Here is a 23,620-nt window from a genome sequence, read left to right as displayed (position 1 = left end):
AATGGGAGCTTGTAGGAATGGATATGGTATTACCTGTGGGAATGGACTGAATTACTTAGAATGGGTTAATTGGCTTGCTAATTGGCAAATATAAAATTAGATTCCTACATCACTTGACTCAGAAAACACATTTCTAATGTATTAAAGATCTAAATGATCAATGTAAAACTTTAAAAAATTATAGGAAACAATGCAGAATATTATAATGAATACACTCCACAAATATAGAAGAATTTCTTGAGCAAAATAGAAAAAGCGCAAAGAACAATAAAAAAAGGGTAAGTTATTACACATTAAAACTTAAACATTTTGGACAAAGATAAATACATTAGAAGCTATCTGAAAGTGTAATTCAACAATGTATTAGTAGTGTAAGTGAACAAAGAATTACTAGACAAATAAATGTAACTATCTTATGCATTTTTATGTTAAACAGAAAGCAAACTATCACAAAAGGTGGGTAAAATGAGTTGCCATTTATTGTACATCTCAAAAGAATAACAAACCTATTTTTGGAAAAGAAGTTCAAGGATGGTAAGCATATGAAGGCATGGTAGGGAAGGATACACTCCGATCTCAGAGACAGCACTATGAGGGAATTTCGGAGGGTGGCAAAGGCCATTTCAATAATGTACGTGACATTTTATTTGGTAAATCATTATTTGAAGCAAATGGAGAAAAAGGCAGTGAATTGTGGAGGAGGGGGAAATAAGTGCTTTTTTAGTCTATATTTTTCTCAGAACACTTGAAATAATTTAATAATTTTTAAAAATGAATTTGAAAATAAGAAAAGCAAAAGAAATACATAAAAATAGGGTGACTATCTCAGAGTACTTGGGTTATTGGTGATTTTATTCTTTTCCTTTAACTCCCATATTTTTCAAACATTTTATAATAAAGCTGACAGCTGTTGTAATGAGGAAAACATATTTTTGAAAGTGAGTGTCTTTTAGAAAATTTTTCCATTGAAAAAATAAATTAACCACTTTCTCTGTCTCTCCTTATTTGTCTGTCTCTCTCTCTCTGGCTATCTATCATCTACCTATTTACCATCTATCTGATTCTAAAAACAAATGTACAGATAGGCTTATAATTTAAAGCATAAAAATTGATTTCCTAGGCATTAATGTTTTCATAAGAACAAATGTACTTTTCGTCGCCCTGTTTTGCGTATTACCATAGTCATTCTGACTTCCACATTCTATAGAGAAAACTGTCTTCTGTATCTGAAGTACAGATTAATTAATCATATATTAAGAAAACCAATTACTCCCAATCAAGTCGCTAGTAAGGCTGAAAGGATAGTACTGATCTAGTCTGTGTTGGAAACTGAAGAGCACCTCTAAATTAAAGGGGTATTAAGACTTTCATTGAATTAAACATAAATATGAATAATTACTTCTCTTTTCCTATTCTCACCATTCCTTTCTTTTCTAAACTTACAGGAACATAGATGGCTATTCAGTAGCCATGGGTTGAACTGTACAAATACATACAAGTCAGAATGTCCGTAGCCATATCAGTGCAGACATGCTGGAAATGGAAAGAAGCACCCCGCTCAGAGCTACTGGTAAAGCACCAGCAGACGAAAGACAAATGTCATCTAAATGTCCATTCTGGGCAACTTAGTCTGAGAGAGATTTCTGCTTCTGATGAGTCTCTCTCTAAAACTAATAATCCCTGGTTTGGGCAGAGAGGGTGGTAACTTAAAGTCTGGGGCATGAAGAGAGGTTCTATGAAAATGCCTGACCTCTTACACTGAAATGCACCGTGACCCAGCCTCAGACAGCTGTCCTCCACACGGCCACATAACACTCATCAAGTTCTGATGTCCTCACCAGGACTCTTGAAACACTGAGCTTTGCTGAGCTATGAAGTGATTCTTGATACTGTACACGTGAGATCTGTCTTTGTCTTGGCAAATTTGGCTGACCATTTTCTGAGTAATTACACTGTATGCTACACTACCTGTTTCAGCTTGGACACAATTTATTGAAGCCTTTGATTATATTTTCACTCAGTTCTCATTGATTTTTTTTTTCACTAATAAAGATTTTTGAAAAACTGCACCAAGAGTATTCATAAATTGGGATGCTGGGTAGGGATTATTTGCTTCAAATAATGTTCTTCGATTGTGGTGGCAAAATCCTGCGGGCTGTTTGCTCAGAAGTTCCTTCTCGTTGAGATTATGTGGTCCTGAAGTTCTGTTTTGCTTAGAGTGTTTCTTTACAAGTGTGGGCTGTCTGGGGCCTTTGTTTTACACTTAGCATGCACTAAAGGATCAGACACTCCGAGATGTTAGTCTGGGCCAAATCTTCCATGGATAAGAATTTGAGGTAAACGGACTTTGTTCTTTAGGTCCGAGCAGCTGGCGTTTTGTTTAATCATGCCATGCTCGGTAATAGTCAATGAATGGTGTATGTTTTGTAATTATTTTTCTATATTCTATATTTTCTATATTTCTGTATTTATTATTTTCTATATTCCATATTCTATATTTTATTAAATCCATTGAAAGGTAATTTTATGGCTAGTGAATATTATGATAAAATCTGGCTCAGTCGGTGAAGCGTCTGCCTTCGGCTCAGGTCATGATCCAGGGTCCTGGGATGGAGCCCCACATCCGGCTCCCTGCTCAGCGGGGAGTCTGCTTCTCCTTCTACCCTTCCCTCCTGCTTGTAATCTCTCTCTCAAATAAATAAATAAAACCTTTTAAAAAATTGGAAACAAACTGAGGGCTTCAGAGGGGAGGGGGATGGGGGTTGGGGGGTGGGGGATTGGGTTAGCCCAGTGATGGGTGTTAAGGAGGGCACGTATTGCATGGAGCACTGGGTGTTATACGCAAATAATGAATCATGGAACACTACATCAAAAACTGGGGATGTACTGTATGGTGACTAATATAACAAAATAAAAAATTATTATTAAAATAAATAAATACTAAAAGAAAAAAAATTGGGCTTATATTTCATGTTTTTATTTAACTTTCTAGTAATTAATCTTAATTGTATTTTATAAAATATCAGTTGAAATTCATCAAAATTAAAACAAAACACTGCTCAATACACCACAGCTAGTTTGAGAAGCACCACGGTATGCCACAAACTGGATTATTCATTTTCCCTCCTTCCCCAAATTTCCCCATTTATTTAAAAAAAAAAATCCTTTTGGTATCAAGTATCTTACCTTAAATATGGTAGAGGGCAGTATTTGAGAAATGCTTCGAGGGCCTTGAATTAAAGGCAGGGTTTAGACTGAGACCCTGTCTCTTGCCTCTAGTTCAATAATCCACTCCAAATTAGATTATCGGTTTTTACCTAGTCTCAATGGAAAACTTCTAGTGAAGGGAAAAATAAAAAATAAAAAACTGTGATAAGAACAGGTAGGCTTGGGTGGCAGCCGGATTGACATGATATCATGAGGAGGTATTTTAGAAAAGATAAGGAAAAAAGAAAAAGCAGCTGCAGAAGCAAATCGTGCTGAAAAGCTCTGGCTCCGGTCCCTTGGACCAATATTGTGCAGGACTAATGTCCTAATGCAGTGGTTCCTCAATGTTGCATTCTCCAGACACCTTCCTACACCTATAAACTATTATCCCACCTAGACACTTTATCGGTTTGGAAAATATTCTTTATTTTTCCTTACTTATAAGCAATATTTCTGTTAGACATGTGGTTCCACACTGAGGTCCGTCCCCCAGAGTCCTTGTATTTTCCAGGTACCTGTTATTTCTGACGTGACTTACTCATCCCCTAACTGGAGGCCTGTATCTCCCTTTCCCCTTCACCTATTTTTCCCATTCCCCAAATGCTCTTCTCATCTAGCCACCATCAGTTTGCTCTCTGCATCTATGTACGGTTCTGCTTTTTGGTATTTATTTTAAATTCCACCTACAAGTGAAATCATACAGTATTTATCTTTCTCCGTCCGACCAGTTTCACCTAGAATAATACCCTCTAGGTTCATCCATGTTGTCGTAAATGGCATCGTACCATCCTTTTTGATGGCTGTATAATATTCCACGACATGCATACACACTCCACATCTCCCTTAGCCATTTGTCTATTGATAGGCACTTCAATTGCTTCCATATCTTGGCTATTGTAAATAATGCTGCAATAAACCTGGGGGGGTGCATGTATCTTTTCAAGTTAGTGTTTCATTTTCTTTGGGTATATACCCACTAGTGGAATTACTAGATAATATGGGATTTTGGTTTTAATTTTTTGAGGAACCTCCATACTGTTTCCACAGTGGCCACACCAACATACATTCCCACCAACAGTGCATGAGGGTGCCCTTCTCTCCACATCCTTACTAACACTTGTGATTTCTTGTCTTTTTGACTTTAGCCATTCTAATAAATGTAAGATGACATCTCATTGTGGTTTGGGATTTCATTTCCCTGACGATAACGATGAGCATTTTTTCATGTGTCTGTTGGACATTTGCATGTCTTCTTTGGAAAAATGTCTATTCAGGTCCTCTGCCATGAAGAGGTTATGCACAGAAAAGGAAACCATCGACAAAACAAAAAGCCTACTATATTGGAGAAAATATTTGTACATGATATATATGATAAGGGGTTAATATCCAAAATACATGAAGAATTTTAAAACTCAACACCAAAAAAAAAAAAAAAAATCCAATCTGATTTAAAAAAATAGGTAGGGGACCTGAATAGACATTTTTCCAAAGAAAATACACAGATGGCCGACAAACACATGAAAAGGTGCTGTTTCCTTGACTGTGGATCTCAATTTCTCTCTCCCTGCCCCCCCCCATTACCTTCTTCATCATCCATAAAGGTCACTTTCTATCCAGTTTCACTGTGAAAAATACTCTACAGATGTATTTTTAGTTTGCTTCTGCTAAAGCAGTAAGGATTTTTCCAGTTCTAGATACATTTTTATGCTTTTTAAAAAAGGTGATTGCACCATGCAGATGCTCTAAATTCTGACCCTTGTAAGCTAACAGCAATCTAGGATTTTTTATTTCTTACTACTTACTCTATGTCTAGCTGTGGCTCTCATTTGCTTGGAATCTTCTTTACCTTCCTTAGGATGGTGAGCATGTTTTTCTTCTATTCCTAGAGTCACGGACAATGCAGATCTTAGGGGTGGGAAGCTTTGTACAAGGCATCCATTCCCACTTCCTGCCTCACTGCCTGAGGTCTCATTCCCTGGACCCACTTCAGTATTAATCCCACTCCCCTTAGTTCCTGCATGTGAGACCAAACCCTCTTTCTGCAAACCCTTTGTTTGTTTTGAATAAACACTTGAAAAATACAGTTGAAAAAAATAATTTATTTCTTTTGAACTCAGGTATTTTATATTTTATCAAGAATGTTTATGAGGTTGGGTGAGAGAATGACCTGCCCCTGCCAGTTTAGTGAATCATGTGGAAAAGGTATCACTCTCCCAAATATGTAGACGAGATATTGAGAGTATATTAAATAATTCTGTTTAATAAAGACCTTTTCTCTTATAAGATGACCTGCACAATATGTGGGTTTGTGTTCTTAATAGGCAAGAAAAGGAAATTGAACAGTTAATCTCATGAAGCTCTCTAGAAATGCTAGAAAATTGCTTATTTTCTTCTTCACACATGACTGAGCTACCATTAACACTGTGACTGAGATCTCTGCTTTGTCTTAGGAGACTGTGTACTTGTGAACAGTTCACTTTCACATTGATAATTACATCCAGCAGAATTTGTTTCTTTGTGAATGTGTGAGCCACAGCGTTCCATTTCTGTGTCTGCCGAGAGGCAACGGATTTCTTCTAACAAACAATACGGTTGTTGTGGTGTGAGATCCATTCATGACTGGCCACGCCATTTTTAAACTGACTGCTGTCACTTCTTTAGCACCTGATTTGTTATTATCATGCACTATTTCACTTTCTCCTTATAACATATGGATGTAGGCATACCATCTTCTGTATTTTCCAAGGTTAGGATTGAGATCCTCGTATATATTCATTACAGTTTCTAGAAGGGCTTTGCAAATTAGGTATTACTGGCACATACAGTGGGGAAATCGATGTTCACAGAGGCAGGAAGGACTGTGTGATCTGAGGTGTACAGAATATGTAGGCATTATCTTTGAGAATGCACCAAGCAGAGGGAACAGCACACTCAAACAACGTGATCCTGGCAATCTTTGACCAAATAAGGTAGAAAAGGCAGGAAACCTGACTTCTAAGAAATCCCCACTCCCAAGTAATGAATATCCCACACGCTCGTTCACAACTGTGGATAAAGCTAGAAATCCAACACCCAGGGCACACAGCAAGAGTGTACTTCTGCTTTAATAAACTTTGCCCCTTGTGTCATTGTCAGCTGTGTTGTGTGTCTGTCCTTGAATTCTTTCTTGTGATGAGGCCAAGAACCTTTGGTGATATCTTTGGGGTGGGCTGGGTTGAGGTCTCAGGGCCTGGGGTCTCCCACAGGTTCCCATAAACTATTCCTTCTATTGTCAAAAAACTGAGCCCAGTGGCGCCTGGGTGGCGCAGTTGTTAAGCGTCTGCCTTCGGCTCAGGGCGTGATCCCGGCATTATGGGATCGAGCCCCACATCAGGCTCCTCCACTATGAGCCTGCTTCTTCCTCTCCCACTCCCCCTGTTTGTGTTCCCTCTCTCGCTGGCTGTCTCTCTCTGTCAAATAAATAAATAAAATCTTAAAAAAAAAAAAAAAAAAAAAAAAACCTGAGCCCAGCCTTTCTTTACCTGAGAATATAGACCTTTCTGCTCACAGTGAAAATCAATATTCCAGAAACCAGATTTTAAGCACTTTGATGAATTATTCTACCTTCAAAAAGCAGTGATATACCAATGAAGACATCCCTTGCTACTACAGGATTTTCTGCTTGTTTCTGAAATGACAATAATTTTCTGAGTGGTGGTGATAAGTTTCCCTATTAATAGTCACTCTGACCCTGAATTTCTAATAGATTGCTGATTTGTGCATTGTGTTTGTCAAGAAAACAAGACCAATCACGGACAAGAAAATCAGGGAAAACTTAATATAGCATCAGCATGCACTGAGGTTTGGCAGAATCAAAACCAGAATAAAACAAAACAACAGAAGCCTAAATCCAACCTACAGTAGAAATTAATTTAGTTTCTTTGCTCCTTAACAAAAGTTAAAACTTTTGGGACTAAACCCCCCTTCCAGTGAATTTTGCTGAGCCTTCGATGTGTGTTTGCGTGTTTTTGAGAGTATGTATATATCATACAGTGAACACTATTCGACACATCATTATCTTGCAAATGTCTTGGTACTAGTCAGTGTGGGCAGGGACGCAGCTTCTCGGGCAGTATCGATAGGTCTGAAGGCATGAATCTACCAGCCAAACAGCTGGTAGAAACAGTGACTGGAGAAATAGTAACAATGATGCAGAGAGATGGGATGAGGAGTGCGCAGAAGGGAGGAGGCGGTGTGCCAGCGGGGGTGAGGGGTGCGTGACAGAGTAGTGCGGGTAGCTTTAGTTGTGGAAGAGGAATTGGTGTTTTGTATCTACTTCTCCAGAAGGAGTATCTGGACCTGATTTAATATTTCTCTGCTTCACCTTATAAAGGTTTTAATATATTCTCAGTGTTATGCAACCAACACCACCATCTATTTCAAAGTACTTTCATCATCCCCATAAGAAAACTTGTATCCTAGGGATCACCCTGTAATCCCTCTGCCCCAAGAAAGGAAAGCAATCCACTGATCTACTTTCTGTATTCCTATTCTGGACATTTCATATCAATGCAATCATATGATATGTGGCCTTCTGTGTCTGGCTACTTTCACTTTGTGCAATTTTCAAGGTTTATTCACATTACGAATGAGTCATTACTTCATTTGTTTTATGGACAAGTAATATTCAATTATACAGTTAATCCACAAATTAGTTCCCCATTGATCAGTTCATGGTTATTATGAACAACTGTATACAAGTTTACACGTGGACATGTTTTTATCCAACCTAGCGGTGGGGTTTTTAGGTCATATGGTAACTCATTTTGAGGAATCGTAAGACTGTTTTCCAAACGGCTATTACATTCCTACCAGTCATATATGAAAGTTTTGATTTCTCCGCATCCTCATCACTATTTATTGTGAGATGTTTTTTGATCTGGCCATCCTTGTGGGTATAAGCTGGTAACTTACTGTGCTTTTGGTTTTCATTCCATAATGACTAATGATGTGCACCTTTCGTGTATTTACTGGCCATCTGTATATCTTCTGTGAAAAGTGCCTATTCATATCCTTTGGGCATTTTAATTGGGTTATTTTTTATACCTTCAAGATTGCTAGAGTTATTTATACATTCTAGATAGAAGTCCTGATTATAAACATATGCTGCATAGGTATTTGCTCCCATTGATCCATATTAAGCTATGGACATGCACAGAGACTCAATCGTCATCTAAAAAGAAAGTATAAAAATGAGTTTCATGGCAGAGTGGGAAGAATTCCAATACAGAATATCTAATTGGGCATGTTAAAAAAAAAAAAAAAACAAAGCTGATCTTTTTTGGTAGCAGTATTTCTCTTCCCTTTTTAGGATTAATTGAATCAGAGTTGGTAGATAGAAATTATTTAATTTAATGCTTGGTGATTCTCCAAGTTGATCTACCTCTCTCCTTGATAACTGCATTTTTCCCTTCTTCTGTTATCTTGCATTCATCAGGATGCTAAAATATCTTGTTTTAGTGTTCTAGAAGACTGGGATATCTTAGTCCATTGGAAAGGTATGTCGGTTACAAGCATCCAATTTTTAAACTAAAGAACAGATAGAAATGGGATTTTATTCCAACTAGAAGACAGAACTATTCATGTAATGACTTGCCTCCAACATTGCCTGTGATGCCTTCCCATGATATAAACAAATGAAATGTGGATGAGGGGTAAATGTGTAAACCTTGAAATGCTATAAATCTAGGCCTGAAGAGACACTGATACACATATATGAAAGACATTAGTAAATGCACACAAAAGCTATGGAATACACAGAATATCTTAAAAAGAGAGAAAGCTAGAAACTAAAGAAGTGAGAACTCACACCCAAGGCTCTTAACCATTTGGAAGTGAGGCATTTGAAGACTAACTATAGAAAAGTTATGTACAAGAAATAGACAGTATTCCAGGGGCATAAACATACAGTTGAGACAATGAATGAGCTGAGATAAAATAGTCTTCCAAAAAAGAGGGAGGGTGCCTGGGTGGCTCAGTCACTTAAGTGTCTGCCTTCGGCTCAGGTCATGATCCCAGGACCCTGGGATCGAGTCCTACATCGGGCTCCCTGCTCAGTGGGGAGTCTGCTTCTCCTTCTACCCCACTCCCCACTTGTGACTGCTCACATGCTCTTTGTCTCTCAAAAATAAAAAAAAAATCTTAAAAAAAAAAAAAGGAGGGAATGGGCAAGTGATGCTGGTTCCATCAGAGTCAGCAACATAGTGTTTTGTTTTGTTTTTACTTTGTCAAGTGCATTTTTAGGGATGTTTTTGAGAAAGAAAAAAAAAAGGATGCAATGGACTGTGGAGTGAATGAAAGTAAGATAATTATAGTAAGGAACTGAAAAGTTCACAATGAAATGGAGGTGATAAAGGAATATTGGCTGGGAAGATATTCATAGGGTCAGTGTCTTGTTTGGTTGTGGTTGTCTAATTGGAGGCTAGCAAAAATCCAGGACGGAGGGCCCAGTTAATGAAACAGGATAAAGAGGAGATAAATAATGAAATCCTGAAAAAGACAAAGTGAGTGGCCTTTGTGAAATACCAGGAAAAGACTCTTCTAGGGAAGGACCCAGAGGCAGAAATAAACCCCAGAGAATAAGTCAAGGGAAATAAAAAACAGGCTTGCTCAATACTAACAGAATACCAAAAACCACATACTTGAAGCCATACATTTCATCCTTATCTAGTCTCAATGGATGATCCAAACTGGTCCCATTGTGTCCCAGTTCACTCAGGAATAATTCTTCCTCCTTTTCAATGCTGTCTCCACAATGCTCAAACTCCCCCACCCTGTGTGTTAAGGGTGTATGAGTGCTCAGGAGGGTCAGAATCAATCCAAAACACACTCTCCATGTGTAGAAGGTGACCTCTGTTCTGGTCCTTGTGGTTCTCTGGTGTTCAGAACAAGCTTCTCCCTAGACTGAAGCCGTGCTCTTGTCACCATCAAGGGTGTTCTCTTTGCTCAGTGTGTTTGGCCTTGTCTTCCTTCTCCACATGGTGGAATTAATAGGGTCCATGAAGAGCTCCAAATATTTTTTTTCCTGCAAGTGTTCATCCAGATCTTCCTACCTCTCATCCTCTGCATCATTCGTGTTGGTGAGTAACTCACGTCTCTCTGTGTGGGCTGAGTTGATAGCTGATACAAACAAGATGTGATGGCATCATTTCGTGTTCATGAACAGCAGGGAGAATTTCAAGTCCTGACTTAGAAACACTGTGGATGCAAAGCAGAGAGGTGACGTATCGATACCATAGAGTCATGGTCCAAGGAGTGACTTCGTATCCAGCCTTCCCTGTGTTCATTCACACTCTACATCCCATTCCTTATCTCTGGGAATACAAACGTACGATCACTTGACACAATACATCCACCCATAGCAGAGGCAGAGGGCTCCTTCTTAGCAGTTTTGAGAGATGAAAAGAAGACGACGTCACTGTTCCCATTCTGTTCAGCCTCTTAATAGTTCTGTGACCCTGAGAAAGTTCTTTAATCTCTCTGCATTTCAGAGAGGAACCAATCTCATTGGTTTCTTATACATGGGGAAACTTTCTTACTTCCCAGAGTTTGGGGTAAGTTTAGTGAGGTCATAGATGTCTTCGCGTGCTCCTCAAAACAGCTAAGGCAATTCACACCAATAAGTACAATTTTTGGGTTTTTTTTTGTTGTTGTTGTTGTTGTTTTTTCTAATCTGAAAATGAACGTTATCCCAACTGATGTCCTTTTTTGGAAAGTGAATTTGGATAAAATGTGTACCAGGTGTTATGTCATAAAAATAAGTGTATCCATAACACCATTTCCTACTTGCAGAGCTGCTCCCATTTTACAGAAAGTTAGTGCTGCTCCTAAAAACACCTTATGTTCACGGAGGGCTGACTGTGTGTGAGGTGTTCATCCAGTGTCCTATACGTGTCCCATAGTAAATCCTTACAATAACCTGTCACGCAGACGCTACCACTACCCCTTTTTCACAGATGTTCAAAGTTAGGCTCACCCAGAGAGGATAAATACTTTCGCATGAGTTTCTAATGTTGTTAACAAAATCTTATTAGAAAGAGGGGGGAGTAAACGACTCATCAAATGACCCTATAACTCAGGGCCAGAGCATCTCATTCTAAACTCACTTTATAAATTAATTGCATGAAATTACCTGGACGGCATTTTTAGACTAGATGTCTCAGCTTCTTACTCAAAATAATGATATAATGAAAATTTTTCCATTATTTTATGAGGCAGTTGTAAGCATCAAATGAGATTTTTAAAAAAGCTATAAATGTGTTTCCATATATCTAAAAATCTATCTGTGATGTTTTATATTATCCACTCAAAATTGAAGTACATGAATTTCATTCATAATCTGCATTAATGGTCACATGTGGAAGTAAAGCTGTTCCTTTGATTTTGACATTGTTATACCATAATGATACTTACTATTCACCACTGAACTCCCATTCCTTATCTCTGGGAATACAAAGCGATTAACATGTAGAGACCATAACAGGAGAGGCTGACTCATTTGTACACGGATCTACTTGAAATGAAAGAAGTATTAAAGGTCAATTTAAGAAAATGTTTAGCACGTGAAACATGAGGGAAATAACTATTGAGTTTACAATTTGATAAAGATAAAATCAGGCACTGGTGACAAAACCCAGAGCAGCTAAAGGAAATATGAAAGTCAACTAAACAGGGAAGAAAAGTGTGAAGTGGGAGACAAGCAGCATTTTAATTATTACTTTGACTTTGTTTCAATTGCAACTGGAAAATGGTAGTAAATAAATCTAATAACTTAGGTGTGTTTACAGAAAATATCCTCTGAAATTGATATGTTTGGAATGAATCCTTAGCAACAGCAATAGCAATTGGTGGCATGATTAATCAAACATTTGCATAGCCTTTATACCACGAAAATGCAGTTGTGAGCATAACTGGTAAGACACTCAAATTTCTTAGGCATCCTGTGAATGGTTAGGACTGTTTCATATTTTAAGTCTCATTTCCTTTCCTTGAGCTCTTTTCTACTGCACTCCACAAAGATATCATTATGGTTAAGGATACATTTTACTCAATTGGTTCTTCTCAAAAGATTAATCTTTTATCGTTCATAAAATGAGACAGATAAGTGGATTCAAGAATATCACATATGCAATTTTTGGAATGAGATTTTTTTTTACTTTCTTTTTCTGGTAGGAGTCATAGAAACTTAGTAATCTGTTGATTAAAATAAAGAGAAATAGATGAATATACAAGACACCCCAAATTAATAATAATTATGAATATGGTTCGTACATAGCCACAGGTGGATGAATATAGACTGAATCCCAGCTGTGTGATGTAGTGTCCATGGGATTCTGTGCAGATTATTGAGCCTGCCTAATGCTCATACTTCACTGTGTCATCTTATAGATTTGCTGTATTTGATCTCTCCAAACACTGAGTGTCTGCTATGGAATATTCTCCTTCCCCACAGGCCAGGTGATATGGGACATATCTACAGAAATTTTCTAGTTTTCCATCGAGGAATAGGTCAAATGTGAAATAATCACAATTATTTTTATATAAGATTGAATGATTTTACAAAAGTTTATAATACTTGCTATTATTACTGTAATTCATGAATTGATGGTGCTGTTTCCAAAGCACTATTAGAATAATAATGAACCCCTCTCTGATAGCAATATCCCTAGCACAGCAAGAATCATGAAAGCCTGAGGTTGAGACATCTGTGTGGACCAGCTTAACTGGGGAGTTCTCCTGGGGACAGGGGAAACTCAAGCGGGACCCTGAGGCCTGGGTAAGTGGGCAGGACAGATGGAGGACGCAAAAACAAGCTGGGAACCCCGCAGGTAACGTCAGGACGGTGGGGAAAAGACTAAGGACCTCAGAACTGTGTTCATCACATAGTATTCAAAGACTTGGTTTGCTTACACTTTTTAATGGATGTGTTTGAAAATCTGGGGTCACTTGAGTCTCTTGTCTCAATGCATTATTTCTTCCCAAAAGAGAGTCGTGAGAGATGGTTTTCACACAGATGAGCCCTCTGCACCCCAGAGAAGGAGGCAACAGCATAGATGTGATCCCCGAAAAACTTTAGTAATCCTGTACTCAGTTCTTTACCATAGGGTATTTCTCTCAAGTGTGACGTAATGTGTGAGTATATCTTCGGTTTGCAGATTTCCTTTTCAGTTCTAATTGATGTTTTGATGAAATGCCGATTTGGATAATTCAAGCATGTGCTTCACCCCATTAGCACACATGGTGCCTAGTCCAGAGCTGTGAGTATGGCAGGGTTTTAATAAATATTTGTTAAATGCAGAGATGAATCATTACGAGGTGACTGCATTTCAAATTAGCCTCTTCCGAGAACTTCGCGTAATCAATTCCCTACCTCACCACCGGGCATCTCGGCCTCTCTTCCATCCCCAGCACTGGGTGACAGTGTGTATTCCATCACTGCCATGCTTACTTTCTGAATTTCATGCTATAAATTGAATTTTCATATATCCAATTCGATGGTAGCGACACTCCTTGAGTGCGGACTCAGTTTCCGAATCTCCTTTCTTACATGCCCCTGGCAGTTGGCAGACTGGGTTGTAATCCTCATTCTCACACTGAGAGCCATGGACAAGGCAATACAGTGACCTCTACTCATCACAGTGGGTCTGCTTACTTCACGGGGGGCAGTCTTTACACATGAAAGTGCATCGTGCAAATTATAAACCACAGTAAAATCAGAAGCTGTAATTAACCAAGTAACTCTACGTGTAGAATGATACATCTGTACACGTTATGATTGCTGAGTCAAGTAGATGGACTTCTTACTAATTTTTTTAAAGTCTTCCTAGGTGTGGGTTATCAAAGAGGACTTTGAGGAGGAGGAAGCACCCAGAAATGAGTGGAGATTTGGTGGTGAAAGAGAGAGGAGCATTTCGAACTGAGGGAATGACATGAACCAAGACAGGCAGGACTGCACGGGGCTGTCAACAAAAAGACGATGTGAGGGATGGTCCTTGGCCTGCAAAGATGAGGCTCAGTTCTAGATTTTAACTGAGACAAGCAGTTAGAATTCATTTGTAGGCAACGGGGAGCCACAGAGATATCTGACCAAAGAGGAGCGTGACAAAACCTGTTAAGAAAATAATCGGAAGCAAAATGAGGGAGGGATTTAAATGGAGAAAGAACAAATACAGGAAGGCAAGCAGAACGCAATGATCAAAGTGAAATCAGAGCCTCAGAAGAGGACGGAGCAGACAGCAAACACTGTGACTCCCAAGCGACAATCAATCTGCCTCAGATGTTCTTTGGTCCAAGAAAAGTATTTTCCTAACTAGTTATTATTACTTCAGTATTAAGATATTCCACTTAAATATTTGGATTTCAGGACCCCTGGGTGGCTCAGCTGGTTAAGTGTCTGCCTTCAGCTCAGGTCATGATCCTGGAGTCTCAGGATTGAGTCCACATCAGGCTGCCTGCTCAGGAGGGAGTCTGCTTCTCCCTCTCCCTCTGCCTGCTTTTCCCCCTGCTTGTGCTCTCTCTCTCTCTCTGACAAGTAAATAAATAAAATCTCTAAAAAAAAAAAAATGGGTTCCCAGATTCATTTTTTGAAAACGTAGTGAATAAGGAAATTATTATAAAGGAATATAGGAATAGGAAAATAGGAATAAAGGAATACAGGAAATTAAACTCTTACTTCCCCATGGGAAAAAATCAGATGTGCCACAGTCCTCACCCCTCCCTTTTGTCCCTGAGCACTGTGCTAGTATGTCAGTCACCACTTTCCAGTCACATGATTGTTGTTGGTTGTTTTGTTTTGTTTTGTTTTTTCAGAGAGAGAGAGAGAGAGAGAGAGAGAGAGAGATGGGGGAGACAAGCAGAGAGAGAGAGAATCCCGAATCCCAAGGAGGCTCCACACCCAGCGTAGAGTCTGATGCAGCTTGATCTCAAGACCCTGAGATCAGGACCTGAGCTGAAATCGAGTCAGATGCTTAGCTAACTGTACCACCCAGGTGCCCCACCACTTTTCAGTCACTTCTGCTACTTCACACCCCCACTAAACACTTCCAATTTGTGGCCAGCATTTTGATTTTAAGCCCTTCGGTTATTGTCATAGAACTGGATAAATGGAGTTCACCTATGAGTTAAGGGAAGGAACGAGAAAGGATTAGAGAGGTTTCTGGTGTCTTAACTAATGGGAAGAAGAATACGGTGACATTACCTGAGGTGGATAACGGTGAGTGGCTAATTCAGGAGCGGGAAACTGAGTCTGGTTTAGATATTGCATGAATCCATATGGATCTATCCTTTGGGCTTGGAAATTCCAGCCTGTGAGTCAGATGAACCCTGAGAACAGTGACTATTGAGTATTGTGCAAAAGGACCTGATCTCAAGAGAGTTTGTAAAGCAAAAAGAAAAGAGGCTTGAGGATGGAGAATTAGGTGATGAGGGAGACAAAGAGACATGTACAGAGCCTATTTAAAGGAGAGTGCTTAAGAAAATCAATTACTCAGTCATCAAATATAATGAATGTGAGGAATGTGTCACTTTGTGAGGACCAGTTTTCTGTCACTCTGTTCATGTGCAAAAGATAAAACTATAAATTTAGCATTTGTGCTCACTGAGGGAGAAAACATTTTGCTTTTAATTTTTTTTTCTTTTATCCTGTATATAAAGAATCCACCCGGTTTTAAAATTCTCGATTATTTGGCCCAAGTGGGTAGGTACAGAATGTTTTCAGCCTTGAAAATATTTCCTGATACACTGCATTAGTATTTTCTAAATTAACTTTATTGGTGCTACCTTGTGCTATATGAGGTAAGACTAGAAACCAACCAGCAGAAGGAAAACAGAGAGAGGAGAGAAGGCTAGGATCAATGATTCCCTAAGTGGGAAAGAAGAGACCTATTCAGGGTAGGGAGAGAGAGGCTGTAAGAAGCCTTTGAGTCCATCTTTCTGAAATCTTTCCCTAGATTACTTAAAAATGTAAACATACAGTTATTTTTATTTTGTAAAAAAATATTATTTATTTATTTGAGAGAGAGAGAAAGAGAGAGCAGGGGGAGAGGGACAAGCAGACTCCCCACAGAGTGTGAAGCTGGACTCGGCTTGAGCTCATGAACCTGAGATCAAGACCGAGCCAAAATCGAGAGTCAGCTGCTTAATCAACTGAGCCACCCGTGCACTTCCATACAGTTATTTTTAAAGATAATTATTTTAAAACTGTAAAAACTAACAGGCTGGAGTAGGAAAGACCCATGACCTTCAACAACCATTGTTGTCCATTTTGAGTATTTCTTTCCTGCCTTTGGTCCAATCATTTGTTTTTCACATGGTCTAGAGTACGTAAGGTTCTTCACTGTCCCAAGCTTCTGCCTGTGTCCATCTCAGCTTGTGGCTGGCCCCTTTCTACACATGTGCATCTCCAGTAAGCCCAAGCATTATGAAGCCTGAGAAAGACGTGCCCTGTATTGCCCACCTTGATCGCAGTACCCTGCTCTTCTCCCAAAGGAGAAAATAAAGTCATTTGGAACATTTAGTTTAATTTTGAGGAATCTTGGATTCTAGAGTTTTCTAATAACTCTGAAATTGGGTGAGTCGTTTAAATTAGGCAGGGTTTCTTGTTCACAAACTTAAATTAATGAAGGAAATAAAGCCTTACTTTGTTCAAAATGTGTTAGGAAAATAAACGAAGACAGTAAGTTTTTAAATGATTGAAAAATTAAAAACTGGATATTGCCTCTAGTATCAGCAAGACTCTCTAGGGGTCTTCTCAACCAAGGGATGACTTTTCACCATGTCATTTATGGCCTGGGGACATTTTAGTTTCCGTTAGAAAATCACATATCTCTTACCAAACTCCAGTCACAAAACCTTTAGACACTTGCTTTAACACTGTTCTCAACGCCCACAGCCCGAATAACGTAGGCAACTGAACATATCTTGTTGATTCTTCTTCTCTTGTGAAAGTAGGTCCCAGAGATGGCACATACTTCCCAGTGCCTTAAGGAGTCTAAACTACATAACGCAATTAGGAAACTCGAAATATGAACGTAGTCACACACTTTGCCATTCCTTCATTTGAATATTTCATCATGTAGTTACTTCTAGAAGATGTGATGCTGCGTGCGTAAGACCTCCAGGTGAGAGTAAGGCCTTGCATAGCTATAAAGTGATTTATAAATGTTTAATACAGGTCGGAGTATGTATTATACCTCATTAACATTTAACAGCATTATAGTGTTCCTTAATTCAAGAGTCATTCTTTTACTACAACAACTACAATATGAATAATAAACCATTCAGATTTGGCACTTATAGGTATTTTATTCCGTTTTTAAAAATAGTTATTATCTGCAGGCAAAACTCAGGCAGCTATTTGAATTTTTTCTATTTAGCTGTTGATTCATTTTCGTATATAACTGCACCGGTAGTCCTGAGCTGGTGTCTAGTTCACAGAGTAGCAAAGCTCTGATAAACTTCAGCATCATTCACAAAACTGGAAATAAATCAAGTCCCAAGATGTTTGGAAATCCACACTACAGATATATTTTGATATTTATCCATGCTACAGCTATCCAGCTCTAGCTGTGCATATGTGTGTCTGTGTATAATCCACAGCTCCAAACTGTTAGCATGAGTTTTAACACAATAAGGGTTAGTTCCATGAGAACTGCAAAAATCCCACGTTCATTGCCAACAGACTTCATCACAAGTCCTAGGAAACACATACAGTAATTTCTGGAGTATACGTCAGTTTTGTCATGACTTCACAAATACTTCAGGTAAAATCATTAAAGTAGTCACATTAAAACTCAGAAGATGTTTCAAATAACATAACTCAGAGAAAGTATAACAGTGAATAATATTGCATTTTTGCTAATATCTGGAGACAACTAGGGATGACTACATTAACTTTGCCAAAGATGACCTGTACAAGTTAATCTATCTAAGCCTGATATCAAATTATACAGCCAAACTTCTAGCTCTAACTGGTTGCAGAGTCCAGTGGATCCCAAAGATACCTACATATCAGAATCCCAAGAAAGTGTCCTTTTTAAAATATAGAATCCTGGATATCTTGGCTCTGAGATTTTGATTTTATACATCAAGAGTTGGTCCTGAAAATCTGTACTTTTTGAAGCTCACTAATTTTAACATAAAGTTAGGAATGGGAACTACTGGGTTAAACTATTGTCAGAAAAAAATAAAATATAAGTACCTACTTATACAAGATATATATGTGTATGTATATATAAAAGATACATAGGGAGACACACTATATCACACACACACACACACACACTATATATATATATATATATATGAAGACGCAACATTAATCCATCTGTAACACCAGCTTGCATCTGTGTGAAGCACCCTGGCTCTTCATTTTCCTGGGAGAAAACACCTATATGCTTAGTGCTGTCTGCAGGAGATAAATACACGTTAGAGTTGTCACTGGTCCTCAAGACGCTTCTGATGCAATTGAGAAAACTATATAAAGATTCTTTCCCATGTCTTCTGCAGTACCCTCCTCTTCCTTTTCTACCTAATACACCTCTCTTCATATTCCAACAGCCTCACCAATATCACCTCCTCAAAGACCACCCCCCACATTATCTGCTTATTGACAACTGCGGGCCCTCCAGGGTGAGCCAAGCACTTTCATTTCTGTTCTCTCCTAAATCTGAACAAAACACAAAGGACTGGATGTCCTGGAGATGGGGAGATGGGGGAAACAGGTGATAGGGATTCAGGACTGCACTTGTCTGATGATCCCTGGGCATTGATGGAAGTGTTGAATCACTACATTGTACACCTGAAAATAATATAACACTGTATGCTAACTAACTGGAATTTAAATTTAAAAACTTAATTTTTTAAAAGTAACTTGAGTAGCAAGGTCTATATTTTATAGAATTACTTCTTAACCTCACTCACCATTCCCTCCTTCACCCCACACATTGAATTCTTCTATTTTTACTTTCTTTCTTATTCTTTAAGTATGTAAGACTGAATGTCTTTCTCTTGGCTCTGCTCTAGCTTTGTCCCACAGGTTTTAACATATGGTTGCTTTTTAACGGTTATCCTGTAAATTCCCAATTATATTCGATTTTGGTTTGCTATTTGACCCAAGTGCTATTTAAGGAAAATATTTTGAATTCCCAAGTGGCATCATTTTGTTTTCTCGTTATGTTGTGATTTTTTAAGGTATTGAACTGTAATGAGAGAATCTGTCAATGTCTTTTTCTACTTTGCAGAATATATTGCTTACACTTAGCCTTATTACAATTTGTTTTTTAAAATGGTGATTTTTCTGAATTTTTTAAAAGATTTTTTTATTCATTTAAGAGAGAGAGAGAGAGCACGTGTGAGCGGGGAAAGGGGCAGAAAGAGAATATCTAAGTGGTCTCCCGCTGAGTGCAGAGCCTCACACAGCAGGACCTCAGGAGCCTTGAGATCATCAAGACCTGAGCCTAATCCAGGAGTTGGTCGCTTAACTGATGGAGCCACCCTGGTGCCCCTCCCCCTTCCTTCAATGTGCATTTTCTGAATTTAGAGGGTTCATTCATATACATAATATACTAATAATTTACACTATCCTGTGATTTAGTGGTTTTTGTCTGGGGGTTGTCCTTTCCCCCCCTCTCTATAGTTACCACCAGGGGTTCTCCTAGACGGGCTGGCAAACTTTCTATAAAGGATCAGACACTAACTACTTCAGGCTTTGTGTGTCATCCAGGCTCTGTTGCAAAGACAGCTCTGCCTTGGTGGAGGATGGATGGATTTCACTAAGGTGTATAATCTTGGAATTCTGACTCCTAATAGGTAAATCTCGGTAGTTTATTTTTATAGATTGGACACATATAGCCAATATTAATTTTATACCTTCTTATATTTTTGTTTCTATTTTTCCTTTTAAGAGTTTTCACTGCATGATCTGTGTTTTAGTTCATTTTGCTTTCCTATTAGTTTCACTTTTTGCTCTGTTGTTCTAATTACAGAAATTTTATTTTTGTTATAATATGTTCTATAATATTCATTCTCTATACTTATACTAATTCTTTATTTTCTCACATAATACATATTGATCCGCTTTGGGGAGCAATGACGATGTTCATATGTTTCTAGGTCTTTTTTTCCCGCCCTCCACTGTCAGTTGTGTAAGATTTTTTTCTCCTTTTTCTTTAGCACTTTCCTTTAAAGATAAATAGATTTATATGACCCTGGCTACCTCTTAGTTTCCTTTTAACCTCTCAACTTTTGTTATTTACATTTTCAGTTTATTTTACGTGTTTTGCAACATTTGTATCCACATGTAACGTGAACGTCCATTTCAAGTAGTCTTAACCCCATAGTTCAATATTTTTAATGCCCCCCCCCCCCAATTTTTTTCAGTTGTCAGCAAGATTTTCTGCCTGGTATTTTCTACCAGAAAAACTTCTTGCAACTGTGCTCCCAGAATTCTTCCAATATTTTTGAGTCGTTCTTTGCACATGAATGACAGTCGGGTTGGCTGTAAGAGGACTGGGTGATACTGAGTTGATGTCATTGTTAACATCATGACTCTTCCAGCACTGAAGGTTACCGCCAGCTCGGTATTGTCCTTCTTTTAAGTTGAGCAGTATGACTTGATGCCCAAAGACCTTCTTTCCTTAACTCTGTCAAGCAGCAACTTTACCAGAATATCTGTGCCCTGTTCTTATTTCAATGACACTGTGAAGATTCTCATATTTCTTAAAAATAATCTTTAAATTATAATTGCAGGGTTTTTGTTGTTGTTGTTTTTACTATGGCTTTAATTCTCTATTCAGTGGACATGAAATAGTAGCTATATGATGAATCTCCCCAGCCCGTCTTTTCCCTCTGCAATTTATTCACAATATTTATTAACTATACATTTATGTTTCATTTGTTATACTCGTGTTTCTCACACGGTGTGTTCTCGGCGGTGTTGTTTCATTTGTTCTTTAAGCTTTTGCTGCGACTCCCATTTCAACGGGAGTTGTACTCCTTCCCCTTCTTGCTGAGCTCTGCCAGTTCACGCTTCAGCTTCTGTGTTGTACTATGTCTTCCCTAAGCTTTTGCACTGAGGAGCTTTCTCCTATTTTATAAAAGCAATTGCTTCATTAAAATTTCAGTCTCTTAATTCACAGCAACATATTTGGGCCTGCTTGTCATCTGCTCTCTGGCAAGAACGAGCAGCTGAGTGTTCTTTGGTGCCGTGTGTTTTTCCTATCTCCATCCCCTTTGGCATGGGCCTATGCCCAGTGATCACAGCCTATCTCTTTTTTTATTTACTTCCTAGTATTTCTTGAATGAGCCATTTACAAAAATCAAAACAAAACAAAACAAAAAACAAACAAACAAACCCAGATATGGATGAGAGAACAGAGCTGTGTGCCTGGCTAGAGGAGTCTTTTTTCACCTTGCAGTTTGGTAGGTGTGGGATGTTTTAACCTTCACTTTTCCTTACGGTGGAAACAGCCCTGCTGGCTTGCTGGCTTGCTCGCAAAACAGAAGCCCCTTCCCCTGCCTTCCGTGAAAATGTGGAGATGTGCCAGGTGTTCTAGAATGAATGGTCTACGAAGTCTAAGGAAATTTCCTGTACCAGTCCACTGTGAAGGAGGGCTGCATTTTCGGGTTTATCGTCTGCTTTGAAGAAATACCCTTTGCTGGATGTTGCCAGGCTGTCACCAGGGACCATGCTTACCTGCTTCCTGTCCGCTGCTGTGGTTTTCTTCTTTTCGCATCCCTTCTTGGAATATACCCGAGAAACACCAACTCAGCCTGCCCTGAGTGGGACGGTTTCTCTAATTATTTTTGATTATTTTTGGAGACAATAAAGAGTGCTTTTACTTTTTATTCTTTATTCTTTGTACTTTTTCATATTTTAGAAAATTTTATATAAAACATGCCATTACCTTGTTATAAGAAAAGCTTTCTCTCATCTATGGAACATAAGAACTAGGAAGATGGGTAGAAGAAGAAAGGGATAAAGAAAGGGGGGGTAATCAGAAGGGGGAATGAAGCATGACAGACTATGGACTCTGAGAAACAAACTGAGGGCTTCAGAGGGGAGGGGGGTGGGGGAATGGGATAGACCGGTGATGGGTATTAAGGAGGGCATGTATTACATGGTGCACTGAGTGTTATACGCAACTAATGAATCATCGAACTTTACATCAAAAACCAGGATGTACTGTATGGTGACTAACATAATAAAAAAATATTTTAAAAAAATTATAATAAATAGCCTAAGGTTGGAAGGTGGGTGTAAGGGGCAGAACTTCCCAGTGGTGTATTTATCACATCCTTATGTACTAGCATCTTTAAGATATTTCCCTTATGCCTAATATTTTGTATTTATTAGTAGCTTTTGACCAGTGAAGACCACTAAAACTGGTCCATCTAAAACACTTTGAAAAAAACACTAATTTTAAATTGTAAGAAAATATTAACAGTAATAAAATAGTTTTCATTATACAATATTATATAAAATACAATAGTTACAAATTTAAAATTATAGACTAAAAATTATTATAGTATTAAATTATAATCCTTACCAGAAATGAGACATTAAAAATATCACATATTGTACATCTAAAACTAATATTACATTGCATGCTAAGTGGAATTTAAATAAAAACTTTTAAAAAAATAAAAGTATACAATAAAAAATACCACAGAAGCTATCTAAAAGGAAATTAGTCAAAATGGCTCAAAAGCCAATAATGGGAATGAGTATAACATTGATGAATATCTGGATGGATTCCCAATATGTTCAATTTTGATTTCAGTTGAGGAAAAAATCAAATTTCTTGTTCATAATCCTGTGTTATATCTACATGGAAACTTTATAACATGAAGACTTTAGTTGCCATTAGGGCAGACGGAATTCAAAAGTGAACTCTAACATACGAGTGAGACAAGCTCCATGGCAGAACAGGCAGCTCAAGCTCCTGTCCCTCACAAAACACTTCACAACAAGCAGAACTGGTCAGAACACCCTTTGTCAATACTCTGAAAAAAAGTCAAAGGCTCACAGCAACCAAGCAAACCCTGCATCAAAGAAAGGCAATGGTAACCAAGCCCCAGCCCCTCATGGTTCCACCATAGTCTTGAAGGCTGTGGATCATGTTCCAGTGAGGGACCCTGGTGCCTGACTCCAAAGGCAACAGAGCAGAACTCAGTCACACATTATTGTGCAGGGCTGTTTCATCTGTCTGGGAGCTACTAGAGGTCAAATGCAAGGTGCTCTTCCCTGTTTCGCCTACCTCGGCACTCACCCAGGCCGGGTAAACATCGGGCACTAACTGAAAATACTGTAAACTAGATGAACAAGCTTCAGACGCTTGGACAGAAGATTACAGTCGAGACCCACAACAGACTATCT

This window comes from Ursus maritimus, unplaced genomic scaffold (genome assembly GCF_017311325.1).
Source record: "Ursus maritimus isolate PB19 unplaced genomic scaffold, ASM1731132v1 scaffold_28, whole genome shotgun sequence".
NCBI lineage: Eukaryota > Metazoa > Chordata > Mammalia > Carnivora > Ursidae > Ursus > Ursus maritimus.
This window is presented reverse-complemented; position numbering follows the sequence as displayed.